The sequence below is a fragment of the Hypanus sabinus genome, chromosome 25, assembly GCF_030144855.1.
Source record: "Hypanus sabinus isolate sHypSab1 chromosome 25, sHypSab1.hap1, whole genome shotgun sequence".
Lineage (NCBI taxonomy): Eukaryota > Metazoa > Chordata > Chondrichthyes > Myliobatiformes > Dasyatidae > Hypanus > Hypanus sabinus.
In genome coordinates this window covers 9,579,701-9,598,654 of record NC_082730.1, presented here as the reverse complement: position 1 = coordinate 9,598,654, position 18,954 = coordinate 9,579,701, and the positions used below count along the sequence as shown (strand labels likewise).

At 43.4% G+C, this 18,954-nt stretch overlaps 1 long non-coding RNA gene across 1 annotated transcript; it reads right to left on the bottom strand.

Moving 5' to 3' along the window:
* Positions 1–2,603: 2,603 nt before the first annotated feature.
* On the bottom strand, positions 2,604–18,027 carry LOC132380990 (uncharacterized). Its single transcript, XR_009507894.1, has 3 exons — positions 17,866–18,027; positions 15,843–15,946; positions 2,604–2,905 (listed from the first exon to the last, which is right to left on the bottom strand). It is a non-coding gene; the product is annotated as an uncharacterized LOC132380990 (long non-coding RNA).
* Positions 18,028–18,954: the final 927 nt, after the last annotated feature.

Sequence of the window (18,954 nt, the reverse complement as noted above, 5' to 3'; positions counted from 1 at the left end):
GCTGGAGGGAAATGGGCTAGGGGGAAGGTGGAGAATTATGGGAAATAAAAGAGAAAGAAAGGTAGGGCTGGGGGGGAGATTATAGTGAGGGGGGGAAAGAGAGAGAAAGAGGACCAGACTAAAATTATAGATAGGGATTGGGTAAGGTGGGGCAGGGGTATCAACGGAGGTCTGTGAATTGTCTATGGGAGGAGGTATTCTAGATGGATGTTTCTTTAGTTTGATGCTGGTCCTAGGACCTAGACTTTCCCACTGTAGGAAACATCCGCTCCACACCCACTCTGTTTAGACCTTTCAAATTTCGATAGGTTTCTACGAGATCCTCCCTCGTTCTTCTAAATTTCAGCTAGCAGAGGCCTGGAGCCATCAAAAACTCCACATATGATAACCTTTTAATTCCTGGAATTGTTCTGTTGAAACTCCTCTGAACCCTGTCCAATGACAGCACATCCTTTCTTAGATAAGGGGCTCAACAACGCTCACAATACTCTAAATACGGTCTGACCAAATGCCTTATAAAGTCTCAGCATTACATTCTTGCTTTTACAATCTGGTCCACTCAAAATGAATGCTAACATTGCATTTGCCTTTCTCACCACTGACTCAACCTGCAAATTAGGGAAATCTGCACAAGGACTCCCAAGTCTGTTTGCACCTCGAATTTTTGTACTTTCTGCCTGGTTAGGAAATCTTCAACGCTTTTGTTCCTTCTACCAAAGTGCATGACAATACACTCTCTGACTCTTTGTCCATTCATCCAGTCTGTCGAAGTCCTTCTGCAGCTCCCTTGCTTCCTCAACACTTCTGATGTTTGTACCCCAGAATACCAGGTTGCATTTACAGGAAGAGATGAGGAGCTCGAGCTTCATCACAACTGGGAAGGTGAGCAGAGAAGCTGAAGGGGTAATGGCGGAAGAGGGACATTTCTGAGACAGTCATACAATTCGGACGCAGGTATCTTGGGCCAATTCATCTACACCAACTTGTGTTTAACAGCTTCTTTCATCTGCCCATAGTCCTCTCAATCTTTCCTATCCATATGCCAGATGCATTTTAAATGTTATTATTAATACAGACCATAAGGCCAGAAGATACAGGAGCAGAGTTCCAGGATTGAAGGGCGTCTTGTTGAATGAAGAATGTTTGATGGCTCTGGGCCTAGAACTCAGAAGAATGAGGGGTGACCTTATTGAAACCTATCGAATGTTGAAAGGCCTTGATAGATTGGATGTGGAGAGGATGTATCGTATAGCTGGGGAGACCAAGATCAGAGGACACAGCCTCAGAATAGAGGGGAGTCATTTTAGAACACGATGAGGAGAATTTTATTTAGCTGGAGAGTGGTAATCTGTGGAACTCTTTGCCACAGCCGCTGTGGAGGCCAAGTCTTTATGTACAAACGGTTATTTAAGGCAGTGGTTAGTAGGCTCTTGTTTGGTCAGGGCATGAAGGAATACGGGGAGAAGGCAGGAGGTCGGGGCTGAGAGAAAAATTGGATCAGCCATGATGAAATGGTGGAGCAGACTTGATGGGCCAAATGGCCTAATTCTACTCTTATATCTTATGGTCTAATTAGGTCATTTGGCCCATTAAGTCTACTTCATCATTTCATCATGGCTGATCTATTTCCCTCTCAGCCCCGATCTCCTGCCTTCTCCTTGTATCCTTTCATGCCCTGACCAATCAAGAATCTATCAACCTCTGCCTTAGATATACCCAGTGACTCGGCCTCCATAGCTGCTTGTGGCAACAAATTCCACGGATTCACCACTTCCTGGCTAAAGAAATTTCTTGACATCTCCTTTTTAAATGGATGTCCCTCTAATCCTCTGGCAGCTTGCTGCATATACACTCTGCTTTCTGTGTGAAGAAGTTGCCCCGGAGATTCCTTTTAAGCTCGAGTTCAAGTTTATGGTCATTCAACCATATACATATATTCTGCCAAATGAAACAATGCTTCTCTGGACCAAAGTGCACAACACAGGACATATAACTCACACACAACACATAAAGTAATGTCACCACAAGTAAATAAGGTGCATTTGCGACACACATTAAAAAATAAACAGTGTAGCACTACTGGCTCTTCATATGTGATGGAGACCTGGGTGATGGCAAGGAGTTCAGCAGTCTCATGACCTTTAATCTTTCACCTCTCACCTTAAGCCACTGCCCTCAAGTTTTTAGTTCTCCTTCCCTAAGGAAAAGACTGCATATATTCACCCTATCTACACTCTGATAATGTTATACTCCACATTCCAAGAATAATTTCCTAGCCTGTCCCACCTCTCCTTGTAGTTCAGGCACTGAAGTCCTGGCATCAAGCTTGCAAAACTTCTCAAAGTTCAAAGTAAGTTACTTATTAAAGTATATGCAGCCCTGGGATTTATTTTCTTACAGGCGTTCGCAGTAAAACAAAGAACCACAATGGAATCAGTGAAAAACTCCACACAAACTGACGAAGAACCAATGTGCAAGAGAACACCAAATATGCAAATAAATAAACAAAATAAACAAACAAATAAATAAATACTACCTTGAAAGTGAACCTATCAGCTGTGGCATCAGTTCAACGCCAGTTCAGCAGGCTGATGAGTGAAGGATATTAACTGTTCCTGAACCTGGTGGTCTGGGACCTGAAGCTCCAGTATTCCCATCCTGTTGGCAGGAGTGAGAAGAGGGCAAGGCCTGGATGGTGGGGGTCCTCGATGATGGAGGCTGCTTTCTCGTGGCAGAACCCCTTGTCGATGTGCAAAATCATGGGGAGGGCTTTCCCTGTGACGGACTGCACGCTATAGTCCACCTTCTGTAGACTTTTCTCTGCTCTCTCTCCAGTTTAACGATGTCTTTCCAGCAACAGGGCAAAAACTGAACACAATATTCCAAGCGTGGCCTTGGCAATACCCTGTACAAGAGATGAGATAAAATTGGGGTAACTTTTGATTAAAGTATACAAGCTTGCTTTATTTTTGTCACATGCGCTGAGGTGCGGTGAAGAAAGTGAAGCATAGGTAGAGCAGATAGTCAAAATCTCCTTCCTGCGGTGAGAGTAACAAGACAAACAGTTTGAAGGGTTGATACCGATTTATTGGCCGTTTATTCATTTCCATAGATGTTGCCTGATCTGCAGAGTTCCTCCAGTATTTTACAGCATGAGTGTTGCTCTGGATTTCCAGCACCTGCAGAAGCTCTTGTGTTTACGGTTTTAAGGGGCGAGGAAGGAGATTTAAATGAGATTTGAAGGGGAAAATTTTCTTTTTGTTCTCAGGTATCTGAAAGTTGCTGCCAGAGGAATCAGATACAATTTTCACTTCAGCCTTATAACATAACTGCTTACATAATTGAGACAACCCACTTTCCCACACTTTTAACAATCATTAATTGCTTACAGAAATTCCTGGAAGCATTTTGGTCTTCTTCCAGGAAGCATTATCACCACCATGTCCAAAACTTGTCAAGAGTCTGAAGGGGGATAGTAAGGAGAAATGGTTCCAGTTGCTTGTGGTGGACGGAACCCAGGAAACAGAGCAACCAGTGGGGAGAAATTATTTTGTGCAGCGAGCTTTTATTTTGCTCTGTGGGATATTGGCACCATAGGCAAAGCCAGAATTTAACTGACCCCAGACTGTGACTTTCTAAAAGTTCAAAGTAAATTTTATTATCAAAATACATTTATGTCACTATATACAACTCGGAGATTCATTTTCTTGTGGGCATACTCAATAAATCTACAGAATAATAACCATTCCAGAATCAATGAAAGACTGCTCAACTTGGGCGTTCAACCAGAGTGCAGAAGACAACAAACTGTGCAAATACACAGAGAAGAAATAATAAACAAACAAACAAACAAATAAATAAATAAGGAATAGATATTGAGAACATGATGTGAAGAGCCCTTGACAATAAGTCCATTGGTTGTGGGAACATTACAACAATGAGGCAAGTGAAGTTGAGTGAAGTTATCTCCTTTAGTTCAAGAGCCTGATGGTTGAGGGGTAGTATCTGTTCCTGAACATGGTGGTGGGAGACCTGAGGCTCCTGTACCTTCTTCCTGATGGCAGCAGCGAGAACAAAGCTTGTCCTGTGTGGTGGGGGGTCCCTGAAGATGGATGCTGCTTTCCTGTGTCAGTGTTTCATGTAGATGTGCTCAATGGCGGGAAGGGTTTTACCCGTGATGGACTATCCACTACTATCTCTACATTCCAAAGCACATTTGAAAGTCATATATCATAAGAAGTATGGTACAAGAAAAGGCCATTTGGCCCACAATGTCTAGACTGAGCATGATGTCAAATGGAACTAATCCTTCTGTCCGCACAAGATCCATGTCCCTCGATTCCCTTCGTGGTCATGTGTGCCCGTCGATCACCACCACTCTCTGGGTAAGAAAATTATTCGACCGTGCCAAATACGTATTGAAAAATTATCCCTCTAATCATTTAAACAGAAGAAATAAAGCAGGATTCCATTCAGCCCATCAGACCCAGTTCACCATCATGTAGAATCTAGAGTACTACCGCACAGTACTGGGCCTTCAGCCCACAAAATCATGCTCACCTTTTGACCTACTCGGAGATCAATCTAACTATTCCCTCCTACATAGCCCTCAATTTTCCTATGGTTCATGTGCCTGCCTAAGAATATCCCTAATGTAGCTGCCTCTACCGCTGACCTTCGCTCCCACCACTCTCTCTGTAAGAAATCATTTTGACCATGCCAGATTTTTAATGGAAAAAGTATGACAACAATCAGATTTGTAAAGTTTATTGAAAGTGTGCGGGGGAGTTCCTCACCCTGAAAGCTTCTCAACACGTTGCAGCAGTCGAAGGTTCTTGTACGCAATTCCCTTGAGGGCCATGCTCAGGGTTAAACACAAACATGAACTATTTTGGATTTTGGCAGCAACTGCAAATTACAGTAAAACTGAGCACAGACTCAGTTCTTGCTCTTGTCAGGCCCTCTTCTTGATGCTGCCAGCAGGCAGGAGGTACAGGAGCCTGAAGACCCACACCTCAAGATCCAACAGTAGCTTCTTCCCCACTGCCACCAGGTTCTTGAACCAACATCAAAAACCCTTACACTATCTTGGTCTATGTTTTTTTTCTCTCTGTTAATCTTGTACTGGAGTCATTTTGACTATTACTGAAGCACCACAGAAAGCACTCTGTTTTCTGGATACATAACAGCTTGGTATGGCAACTGCTCTACATGTGAACAAGCAAGACTGTAGAGAGTTATAGACACTACTCAACTCATGAACTATCCTCCCCTCCGTGGACTTTGTCTGCTCTTGTCGCAGCCTCAACAAGCAGCCATCCAAATTAAAGACCCCACCCACCAGACATTCCCTGTTCTCCTCTCACCCAACGGGCATAGACTTCTAACCATCGAGCACATCTACATGAAATGGTGTCACAGGAAAGCAGCATCCATCATCGGAGACCCCTACCACTCAGGACAAGCACTGTGCAGCTTTGGCCACATACCTACAGGAAGGATGTAAATAAGGTTGAAAGAGTCCAGAGAAAATTTACAAGGATGTTGTTGGGTCTGGAGGACCCGAGTTAGAGGGAAATACTTAGGCTAGGACTTTATTCCTGGGGATGTAGAAGATTGAGAGGAGATTTGACAGAGGTATACAAAATAATGAGGGTAAATGCAAACAGGCTTTTTTTCCACTGAGGTTGGGTTGGACTACAACTAGAAGTCATGGGTTAAGGGTGAAAGGTGAAAAGTTTAAGGGGCCATGAGTAGGTGGAAAGGGCTGCCATTACAAGTGGCGCATGCAGGCTCATTTTTAACGTTTAAGAGAAGTTTGGATGATAGCGGTATGGAGGGCCCTGGTCCCGGTGCAGGACAATGGGAGCAGGCAGATTAAATGGCTCGGCATGGACTAGATGGGCTGGAGGGCCTATGACTCTATGAATCTACCTTAAATTATACATTACAATACAAAATATATAAAAAAACTAAGCACTGCAAAAAGAGAGAGAAAAAGGTGTGGCCCATTCAGAAATCAGATGGTGGAGAGGAAGCTTTTCAGTATTTCTTGGTACATTCGACAATAATAATTCAAATCCAAAACCAATGTTTACTTGTTTATTTTGCATATGTATAAGTTACGTGTTAAATTTTAAGGTCATGTAAAGTAAATTTATCTAAGAATATATATGTCACCATATTCTACCCTGAGATTAATTTTCTTGCAGGCATTCGCAATAAATAAAAAGAAACACAACAGAATCAATGAAAGACCATAACCATGACAGGAAACAGCCAGTGTAAAAAAGGCAATGAACTGTGCAAATACAAAAAGAGAAAAAAAAACAAAATAATAATAATGATAATAAATTTAAACAGCATTAATTAATTAATATTTTCCCTCTTCTATATTATGTATTGCATTGGCTTGCTGCTGCTAAGTTAACAAATTTCATGACACATGCTGGTGATAATAAACCTGTTTCTGATTCTGAAATATTGAGAACATGAGGTGAAAAGTCCTTGAAAGTGAGTCCATTGGTTGTGGGAATGGTGTGAGAGAAGTTATCCCCTTTGGTTCAAGAGCCTGATGGTTGAGGATTAATAACTGTTCCTGAACCTGGTGGTGTGGATCCTGAGGCTCCTGTACTTCCTTCCCGATGATTCAAGTGTGAAGACAGCACGGCCTGGATGGTGGGGATCCTTGATGATAGAAGCTGCTTTCCTGTGATAATGCTCCACGTAGATGTGCTCAGTGGTGGGGAGGGCTTTACTTGTAATGGTCTGAGCTGTAGCCACTACATTTTGATCAAGGAATTAACTTACATTTGTCATAATTTTGTAAGGTATTGTGCTCTTAAAAATCAAAATTCATGGCATGTATCATATACCCTGTTTATGCATGCTGCTGATGCTGATGATGATGATGATAATAATAATAATAATAATCTTGAACTTGGTCACGTTGCTCTTTATGGAAGCAAACTGTACACTCATTGGCTGTTGCGTTCCTACAATATCACATGGGCTTACATGTCCAAAGTTTCCATTGGGAATGACACGCATAGAGATGGTCCACAAGAAATATGGGACCTTTTTAAGCTTTAGTCAGGGCAACATTGGCGTGTGGCTCCTTCACTTCAGACCAGCTGTTGTCTGACTGTAGCTGGATCTCCTCCACTAGGCTCCCCACAGCTACAAATGATGGATAACAATGTGCCAAAGATCAGGGAAACACCTTACTTACACAAATCCTTCAAGCCTTGAATTCTATTTATTTTTATTTCAGATCAGTGAGATAATTTGCTGATTTTTGGCTGCAATTACCTTCATCCTGACATGCCGGGTTGCACTGTGTTGAAGTCAGGAAAGCCCCTGGACAAAAAGTGCTAGGAAAGAAGAAATTATGCTGAAATCAGGAAAACGCCAGCGAGATGCATTCTGGCTTTGCTTTGAAGGTGAAGGCTCCTTGGGCTGAAGGCATATAGAGCAGCAGCACTGGATCATTTATTTTCACAAGAAGAAAAACTAAGTAATAGCTCTTAGGCAGATTCAGGAATCCAGGGTTATAAATATAGACATTGAGCATAAAACAGTGCCGTACACAGACAGGCCATTCAGCCCACAATGTTGTGCTGAACCAATTAAATTAGTAATCAAATGCCAACTAAGTGAATCCCCTTTGCCCAAATAAAGTCCATATCCTACCACTTCTCTCACATTTATGTGTCTATCTAAATGTTGCTTAAAAGCCTCTAACGTATCTGCCTCAATTGGCACCCCAGGCAGCGCATTCCAGGCTCCAGCCACTCACTGTAAAAATACTTGCCCATCACATCTCCTTCGACTTACCCCATCTCACCTCAAGTGCATGCCCTCGGGTGTTAGACATTTTGGTGGCATCCGTCGGTCTCGAGAGACCATGGATCTGCACCTGGAGTTTCCAGGGCGCAGGCCTGGGCAGGTTTGTATGGGGGACTGGCATTTGCCCAAGCTGCAGGCCTTCCCCTCTCCACGCCACCGATGTTGTCCAAGGGAAGGGCACTAGGACTCATGCAGCTTGGCATCGGTGATGTCGCAGAGCAATGTGTTGATAAGTGCCTTGCTCAAGGACACAAACACGTTGCCTCAGTTGAGGCTCGAACCAGTGACCTTCAGGTTACTAGTCTGATGCCTTGCCCACTAGGCCATGGGCCAACACGGTGTTAGACATTACATCATCATCATTATCATTATATGTCATGTTGTATGACATCATCATTATGTGCCTATGTCATATGCCATGGGCGATCATGGTCTTTCCATGACCGCGACTGTTCTTGGGAAATTTTTCTACAGAAGTGGTTTGCCATTGCCTTCTTCTGGGCAGTGTCTTTACCAGACGGGTGAGACCAGCCATTATCAATATGATTCAGAGATTGCCTGCCTGGTATCAATGGACGCATATGTGCACCAGCTGCTCATGTGACCATCCATCACCTGCTCGCATGGCTTCACGTGACCCTGATTGGGGGCTAAGCAGGTGCTGCACCTTGTCCAAGGGTGACCTGCAGGCTAGTGGAGGGGAGCACCTTACACCTCCTTTGGAAGAGACGTATCTCTACCCCACCACTTATAGACATTTATACCCTAGGAAAAAAGATACTGTCTGTCTACTCTATCTATACCTCTTCTAAACTTATAAACCTTTATCATGTCTCTTTTCAGCCCCTGTTGCTCCAGAGAAAGTAGCCCGAGTTTGTTCAATGTCTCATTATAGCACACACACCCTACCAGAGGCAGGGTGAACATCTTCCGCACCCTCTCCAGGACTGCAGCTCCAAGCATCTCGAATAGCTAATTAGTGAGGAGACCTCCTCCACCTTTAACTCTATGCTCCATCTGGAGAATTGAGCAGCACATGGGCCTTCATGGCACAGTCAAGTGAAGCAGCGGTAAGCCATGTTTTGGTGAAACAGGGCACATAGCAGTACCTGTGACATGAGGGCTTCCTTTGAGTGCTCCGGTTTCCCCCACATCCCAAAGATCTACATGTTGGTAGTTTAACCGGACACTACGCAGTGAATTGCCCCTAGGATGTAGGCAAGTTGTAGTTATGAGAATCCGGGGAGAATAAAATGTAGGATTGGTGGTGATGGCTAGCTGATGCGCTATCAATAACTCTAGGAGACTGGAAGTAGAGTACAAAATGATAGGCTTTTATTAACAGTGAAAACGGGCACGACCATGTTGAAGACTGTGGGAGGAGCAGTGCCCCAATCACCTTTATACAAGGGTCTGTGGGAGGAGCCATAGGAGCAGTCAGCAGAGGGGCGTGTCCAGACAGGTATACAAGGTTTACCACACTAGCACAGACTCAGTGGGCAGAATGGCCCTTTTCTGGGTTTTGTTTCTTTATTATTCTATGAGAAAGAACCTTGGCAATTCACACTTTGGTAAATCAGAGCAAGCAGTCATAGCTCAATTATGTTACTTTAAGAATCCTGTCCCTATTAGTATCACTAATGCCAGTAGTCAGCTCCATCATGGGCACTAGCATCCCCACCTTCAAGGGCATCTTTAAACGGTGCTGCCTCAAAAAGGTAACGAGGACCCTCAACATCTGGGACATACCCTCAGCTCATTGCTACCATCATGGAAGAGGTATAGGAGCCTGAAGACTCACATTCACCATTTTAGGAACAGCAAATTTCGGAAAAGTCCGTAAAACCCATAAACGTTACCTCACTATTTTGCTCTCTTTTTGCACACTCAGTGTTTTAGGAGCAGCTTCTTCTATATCTCTTCTGTACCACCATCAGATTTCTGAATGGTCCATGAACCCATGAACACCACCTCACTATTTTGCTCTCTGAATTTGCAAGTTATAGTCATGTAACTGTACTGTGGTTGCAAAATTTCTTGACTTCTGTAGCAGAGCAGTTACCATGACTCTATTTCAGTTCAGGGTGCTCCAGAGTTTGGAGTTCAATTTTTCAATTCAGGAGCCTTTGTAAATTCCCCCAGTGGAATGTGTGAGTTTTCCCCAGGTTTTCTGGTTTCCTCCCATAGTCCAAAGACCTACTGGGGAGGTTAATTGGTCATTGTATATTGTCCTGTGATTAGGTCAGGGTTAAATCGGGTCTGCTGGGGTAGCATGGCTCAAAGGGCCAGAATGGCCTATTCTGCACTGTAACGCTAAATAAATAAAAAAATAAAAAAATCTGATTCTGGGTATACATTCATATCTCTGCACTTAATAATGTCTCTACATTTGAGAACTTTTTATGTCCTTATAAATTGTGTGATCAAAAGACCAACTTGAGTTATCTACAACCATGTCATCTCTTTGAGCGTCAGAACCAAAAAAATAAAAAGAACAGAAATCTGTAAACTGTTGCTGGAGGGTTTAGTGACTTTAATGATTTGCATAAGAGATAAAAAAAATAATGGCTTGCAATAGACAGGTGAGATAAACTGTCTTTGATAATTTAATTCTCAAAATACATCCTTGTCATGAGGAACCCTTCCAGCAGATCGTGAGTTTGGTTGTGACAACCAGATGATATTTTTGTGGATGAAAGCCTTTGGATTTGTTACTGTAACCATAGCAATACAAGTTCAAAGAGAATTTAAGGAAAGGAATTTTTGCAACATTTCTTATCATGTAAAGTAAATATTCCAGTGAAATCTTGATCCCGCTGCTATGGCAAAGCTTTAGATATGAGATCATTTAATTTGATTTTCCCACAGGATGCTGCAGTTGTAAAAGACATTGGTGAGGTCAAGCTTGGAATATGGTATTCAATTCTACAGATGTACCATGGAGAGCGTTGTAACTGGCTGCATCACTGTCTGGTATTGGTTGGGGGGATGGGGGGAGGTGCTCTACTACACAGGATCTAATTAAGCTGCAGAGAGTTGTAACCCTAGTCAGCTGCATCATGGGCACTAGCCTCCGTAGTATCCAGGGCATCTTCAAGGAGCAATGCCTCAAACAGACTGAGTTAATCATGGAGGACCCCCCATCACCCAGGTCATGCCTTGTTCCCATTGCTACCATCAGGGAGGAGGAACAGAAGCATGAAGCTACACACTCAACGATTCAGGAACAGCTTCTTCCCCTCTGCCATCCGATTCCTGAGCGGACATTGAACCCATGAACACTACCTCACTACCTTTTTATTTCTACTTTTGCACTATTTATTTAATTTAACCATTATGTATATACCTACTATAATTTGTATTTTTTCTATCATTATGTATTGCATTGTACTGTTGCAGCAAAGACAACAAATTTCATGACATTAAAATGATTCTGATTCTGATCTCTGCTCACCCCTTTATAGAAAAGGGATTATTTAACCACAAAGGGCATAAAAAAAGACTTATAATGTTGTTACCTGGCATCGAGGGACTGAATTCATCATTTCACTCACCACAACTCTGAACATACTCCATAACCTACAGAGTCACTTTCAAGGACTCTACAATTCATGCTCCCAGTATTATTTACTTATTTTACTTATATACCTTTTGTCTTCTTTTGTGCATTGGTTGTTTATCAGTTCTATACTTTGTCATAAATTCAATCTTATTTCCTTTTCCCTGCAATTGCCTGCAAGACGAAGGAATCTCAGGGCAGTATTTGGCGGCAGATACTGTACAGAATTTACTTCGACTTTTGAGTTATAGCGAGAGGTTGGTCACGCTGGGACCCTTTTCACTGGGTAAATTACATAGAAACATAGAAAACTACAGCACATTACAGGCCCTTCGGCCCACAATGTTGTGCCGACTACTGTATAACCTTTTCCCCAGGATTGTGGAGTTGAGGACTAGAGGGCATAGGTTTTAGGGTGAGAGGGGAGAGACTGCTGAGGGGAAAATTATTTAACCAGCGAGAGGTTGGTAGAATCAGAATCAGATTTAATATCATCAGCATATGTCATGAAATTTGTTGTCTGTGACAGCGGTACCATGCAATACATAATGATAGAAAAAAGGTGAATTACAGTAAGTATATATATATATATATATATATATTAAATAGTTGAATTGAATAAACAGTGCAAAAATAATAAAAGTAGTGAGGTAGTGTTCATGGGTTCAATGTCCATTCAGAAATGGGATGGCAGAGTGGAAGAAGCTGTTTCAGAATCATTGAGTGTGTGTCTTCAGACTCCTGTACCTCCTTCCTGATGGTATCAATGAGAACAGGGCATGTGCTTAATGGTGGATGCCGCCTTCTTGAGGTACCGCTCCTTGAAGCTGTCCTTGATGTCAAGGATGGAATGAGCTGTCAGGGAGAGTGGTTTGGACAGGTAAAATAGCAACATTTGGACAGGTATGTGGTTAGGAAAGGATTAGTAGGATAAGAGCCAAACAACAGGTAAATGGAGCCATCTTGGATGGGATCCTTGGTCAGCATGGATCATTTGGGCTGAAGGGCCCTTTTCCGTGCTATATGACTTTCAGTGGGCTTCATACTATCAAGGCCAGCATTTTCCTTCATCTCTGAGAGAACGGTGGTGTGCTCCTTCTGTAACATTTACTGAACAGTACTCTTGGTCATTTCAGTCAGGGAGTACAGAGTCGGGAACAGTCTGGTCATGCCCTTTGGGAGAAGGAATAAAGACGCAGATTATTCTCTAAATGGGAAGCATTTATCAGAAATCAGAAATCAGAGGTGCTAAGGGACTTGGGAGTCCTCGTGTAGGTTAACTTGCAGGTTGAGTTAATAGAAAGGAAGGCAAATATAATGTTAGCATGAGAGGACTAGAACATAAGAGCAAGGATGTAATTCTGGGGCTTTATCAGACCGCACGTGGAGTATTGTGAGCAGTTTTGTGCCTCTTATCTAGGAAAGGTTGTGCAGGCTTTAGAGATGGTCCAGAGGAGGTTCACGAGAATGATCTCAGGATTGAAAGGGTTAATAGATGAGGAGTGTTTGATTGGCTCTGGTTCTGTACACTGAAGTTTAGAAGAATGATGGGGGATCTCATTGAAACATTTGAACATTGAAAAGGTTAGATAGAGAGAACTTGGAGAGAATGTTTCCTATAATGGAGGAGTCTAGGACCAGAGGGACATCCATTTAGAACAGAGATGAGGTGGAATTTCTTTGGCCAGAGGGTGGTGAATCAGTGGAATTCATTGACACAGGTGGCTGTGGAGGCCAAGTCATTGGGTATATTCAAAGTGAAGGTTGGGAGGTCTATTTTAGTCTGAGTGTCAAAGGTTACAGGGAGGTGGCAAAAGAGTGGGGTTGAAAGGGATAATAAATTGGCCATGATAGAATGACAGAGCAGACTCGTTGGGCTGAATGGCCTTCTTCTGCTCCTCTGTCTCATGGTCCTATGTTGAGTAGGTCTGGAGTCACACAATGAGCGTCGCAGAGGTACTGCATCACAACTCCCGGGACCCAGGTCCAAGCCTGACATTGGGTAGAGTTTACACACTCTCCCTATGGCTGTGTGGTTTCCCCACATGCTGCACTTCCCCTCCCACATCCTATCAACATTAGTGGCACTCGCAAAGTACCCCTAGATTAGTGGTTAAAAAAATAGTGGCGATTTGCAGTCCATGTGAGAGGTAGAGGGGAATAAGGGGAAAAGGGATAGGATTGATGGAATTGCTCTGTTGAGAGCTAGTATGGACCTGATGGACTGAATGGCCTCATTCTGTGCTGTGGGAAGCAGGAGCAGCTGGGAATGTCTGATTTCTGTGTTTAATCAACAGGAGAGAAACTTAACTACTACTAAAACTAGCTTGATGTTAAAGGTTTATTTAATTTTCCCCGCTGCCACAGTGGGATCTGAATCTCTGCGCTTGCACCTTTAGTTCAGGCCTCTGGACTACTACCGCAGTGTAGAGCCACCCTCTCCAATGCCTGCACATCTTCTCTTAGATAAGGGGGCCTAAGACTGCTCACAATACTCCAAGCGACCAATACCTTATAAAGCCTCTGCATCACATCCTTGCTTTTGTATTCTAGTCTTCTCAAAATGAATGCTACATTTGTTTTCCTTACCACCAACTCAATCTACACAAGTAATCCCAAGTCCCTTGGCTCCTCTTATTTTTGAATTTTCTGCCCATTTAGCAAATAGTCTACACCTTTATTCCTTCTACCAAGGTGCATGACCATACTCTTCCCAACACTGTATTCCACCTATCACTTCTTTGCCCATTCTCCTCTGCAGACTCCCTGCTTCCCCAACACTACCTGCCACTCCTCCTATCTTTGTATCATCTGCACAATGCCATCAATTGCACCATCCACATTGTTGCGTATAATGTGAAAAGTAGTGGTCCAAAGACCAGCCCCTGCGGAACGCCACTAGTTACCAGCAGCCAACCAGAATAGGTCCCATTATTCCCTCTTTTTGCCAATCAGTCATGGGCTCTTATCTTGTTAAGTAGCCTCACGTGTGGCACTTTGTCCAAGGCATTCTGAAAATCCAAGTACAAGACATCCTCTGACTCTCCTTTGTCTATCCTGCCTGTCATTTCCTCAAAGAATTCTAACAGAAAAGGATCTAGTGCTTTACCGGCATATGTGACGAATAAACTTCTCAGGCTTCCAGCCGGGTATAAATATTAATTGTAACCAACATTTTGATGACAAACTCTGCCTTCTTCATCAGGGATGATGCCTGGGCATGCCTAGTTCCCTGGGATTAGACATGCCCAAGCATTCTCCCTGATGAAGATGTCAGTGTTTGTCATCAAAATGTCGGTTAAAATTGATACCTGTACAATTCTAACAGATTTTTCAGGCAAGATTTCCTCTTAAGGAAAGCATGCTGACAATGGCCTACTTTATCATCTGCCTCCAAGTACCCCGAAACCTTGTTTTTAATAATAGACCCCAAAACAAAACTTCTTTCGGAGTGATAGAAAACTACACCACAGAAACAGGCGCATCCCGTCTCTGCCGAACCATTTAAATTGCCTTGTCTCATCGACTTGTCCCATAACCCTCCCTACCTCTTCCATCCACGTACCTGCCCAATCTTCTCTTGAACGTTGAAAGTAAGATTATATCCACCACTTGTGCTGGCAGCTTGTTTCATACCTTCATTACTCTCAGAGTGAAGAAGTTTTCCCTTATGTTCCCCTGAAACCTTTCAAGCTTTTCTCAGGACTGTAGTATGAGTAAATCTGTGGAAATCTCTGTCCCTAAGGATGGTGGAGTGCATCAGACTCTTTGAGCTGAGGATGGAGACATATTTGAAAGAGTATGGGTTATGGAAGTTGTGGGCGTACTATACTGGTGCCCAACATAATCCTCACTGATTTAATTTCAGGGTCAGAATCAGAATCAGAATCAAGTTTAATATCATTGGCATTTGTCGTGAAATTTGTTAACTTTACAGCAGCAGTACAATGCAATACATAATAATATATAAAAAACTGTGAATTACAGTAAATATATATATAATAGTTAAATTAAATAAGTAGTGAAAAGATATAGAAATAAAAAGTAGTGAGGTAGTGTTCATGGGTTCAATGTCCATTAGAAATCTGATGGCAGAGGGGAAGAAGCTGTTCCTGAATCGCGGTATGTGTGCCTTTGGGCTTCTGTACCTCCTTCCTGATGGTGACAATGAGAAGAGGACATGCTCTGGGTGATGGGGGTGTCCTTAATGACGGATGCCGCCTTTCTGAGGCATCGCTCCTTGAAGATGTCCTGGATACTATGGAGGCTTAGTGCTCAAGATGGAGCTGAGTAAGTTTACAACTTTCTGCAGCTTACCTTGACCCTGTGCAGTAGCCAACCGCACCATCCCTCCATACAAATGATGCAAATGATGCATTTTGCTGTATGTTTTGTTGTACATGTGACAAATGAAGTTAAACTATATAAAAAATACCTGGCACAGAAGAGGAGTTGAGCCAAGTTTAGATCAGCCATGTTCATACAGAAAGGTGGAGCAGCTTGAGCGGCCTATTCTTGCTCCTGTTTTCTTCTGTACATCTGTGGAGTGAGGAACAGTTAACAGATCAACGTCTTCATCAGAATTATTTCATTTGCTTGTGTAAGGTCCAACTCAGAATATTACAGGGCTATCGTGATGAAGGGTCTCGGCCCCAAATATTGACTCTTTATTCCTTTCTGAAGATGCTGCCTGACCTGCTGAATTCCTCCAACATTTTGTGTGTGCTGTTCAGCATATTTGGGTGGCAGGGTGGAGAAAGGAGAAAGGGTGGAGAAAGGGCAGAAAGGGTCTCTACCAAAGGAGGTGTAAGGTGCTCCTTCCCTCCACTAGCCTGCAGATCACCCTTGGGGAAGGTGTAGCGCCTACTTAGCCCCCGATCAGGGTCATGTGAAGCCATGGGAGCAGGTGGTGGATGGTCATATGAGCAGCTGGTAGATATCACAAGTCCTGGTGATGCGACCACTGACACCAGGCAGACAATCTCTGAAGAGTATTGATAATGGCTGGGGTCACCCATCATGTAAAGACACTGCCCTGGAGAAGGCAGTGGCAAACCATGTCTGTAGAAAGATTTGCCAAGAACAATCGTGATCGCCCTTCTCATACAGCATGGCACAGAAGGAATGAAGAACAAACTCAGCATATAACAGGTTGCCTTGAGCTTGCACGTGAACCACGCTGGAAAGCTTTGGAGTTGAAGATTTCATCAGATTTTTGAATGGCCCATGAACCTATGAACACAACCTCAGTATTTTGCTCTCTTTTCACACTACTTATTTATTTTCTTATTGTAAGTCAGAGGATTTTGTTAATGTATTGCAGTGTACTGCTGCTGCCAAACAACAAATTTCATAATGCCGGTGGAACTCAGCAGGTCAGGCAGCATCTCCGGAAAGGAATAAAGACTCAATATTTTGGGTCAAGACCCTTCTGTCAGTGATTCTGATTCTGAAGATTCAGACCCTTGGGGCTTCAGAGTTTTGGATGGGGTGTGTGCTTATAGGTTGGGAGGGTGGTGGTGGTAGAACTATTAGGCTGAAACACTTTAGATCAGTTTTTATAATGCTGTTTACATTGAAAGTACAAGCTGGTGTTTACGTATTTATATACCATTTATTCTATGTAATTGGAATATATTTTGGTGTATGGGGTGCCTAGGGAGGGGTAGCACCTCTGGTGAAGGGACTTGTCGTGTCCATTCCGGGGCAGGCCCTCAGCTCTCTCCTGTGGCTCCAAGTGGCTGTTTGCATGTGGCAACGCCCACACCCCCTACACCTCTTCAACAGGAGGTCTAAACCAGGTGAAGGGAGCTGGTGGCCTCGTACACCGATGAGATAGTGACACGCCTGTCCCAGCACGCGAAGTCAAAGCGGCGGACTGTGCGGATGAGATCTACAACGAGATCCAACAGCCAGGGAGGCGGTTCTGCAACGCTCTGTGGAGGTCAAAGGACATGACGAGGCACAGAAGGTGCCGTGGTCTTCCAGTGCGTCCAAGGAAGATCACAGAATGTGAAGCTTGTCCATATCACTAGATCCGGACTTCTGAGGTTGAGAGAATGGAACAGCCCCCAATGCAAAGGCTTTTCCACTGAAAAAAATTCTCGCTCACAGTTCTCCTGTCGTCATCCGACATGATGGACAATCATCAGTCTGTATTTATTGCTGGATATTGTTGTTCTTTGTTGCATATTGTGTCAACACACCGTGGCAAATTTCTAATAAAATGTAAATGTATACGGCAAATAAAGTTGATCTTTGAACCTTAATCTTTAAGGAGGGAGTGATGGGTCAATTGTTATTGCTTAAGGTATGCAGACTTTGGAGCTGTTGTACGTCGCAAGTAAAAGAGCAGAGTGGGAAGGTATTTTAGTTAATAGAACCTTTACAGAAGTCGCTGAGTGGGAGAGTTAGAAACATCGTTACATAGACTGCAGCAGTTCAAGGAAACAACTCACCTCCACCTTCTCCACAGCAATTAAGGGTGGTGAATAGATGCTGGTCTTGTCTCTCTTGTTCTTGCCTCTTCCTCCCACACCTCCTGAATGAATAATCAAAAATAAAAGTTCGGATCTGCATTTGGTGGGAGTGGGAGCTATGCCCTGCAGAGCTGACAGCAGCCTCACACGTTAAGCCGAGACAAGCCGGGAAGGTTCAGGGATCGCCACGGCAACATTGCTCGGTGGGAGGCCCTCGCACCTCTGACTCATTAGGAGGTGGGTTTCAGTCCCACACTGGAGAATTGAACACAGGACTCTGAGCTATGTAGAATTGCTTTGATAGTGTAATTCTGGTAAGAAGTCTAGCCAAGGGATATTAGGGTACGTGGTCACAAAGTGCACTTTAGGTGAAGAATTCTCTGAATCAAATTTATTATCATTATCATAGTCATGAAATTTGTTGTTTTGCAGCAGCAGTACAGTGCAAAAACATTGAAAATTACTATAAATTACATGATAATAAGTAGTGGGGAGAAAAACAATAAGGCAGTTTTCATGAATTCATGGACCATTCAGAGATCTGTTGGCAGAGGGGACGAAGCTGTTCCTGAATCATTGAGTGTGTGTCTTCAAGGTCCTGTACCTCCTCCCTGATGAAGGTAATGAGAAGAGGTCATGACCTGAATGGTGAGGGTCCTCTTGAAGATGCCTTGGAGGATTGTCGTTGTGATTGAGATGACTGTGTCCACAGCTGTCTCTGGAGTCTTGATGAATATTTTTCCCTCATTCAATAATATTGATACTAACTTTTCTGGCCATTTTCCTATTTCTGTTGATAGGCCCTTGCTGCCAGATCTCTTCCAGTGACCAGACTTGTAAAACTACTTTACAGAGCGTGAACACTTTGAGATGATGTGAAGTGTCCTGTATACTCTGAGAAGGACTTCCCTCCTACTTCTCTTCCAACCTCATTTCAGAATCAAAATCTGGTGGTTGGGAATGATAATGCAGGCCGGGTTGAGACACGAGGTGGGGTATTTAACATCGGTAGTTACAATAAGAATGAACCTTGCCAAGGCACATAATTGGGCGGGGGGGGGGGGGGGC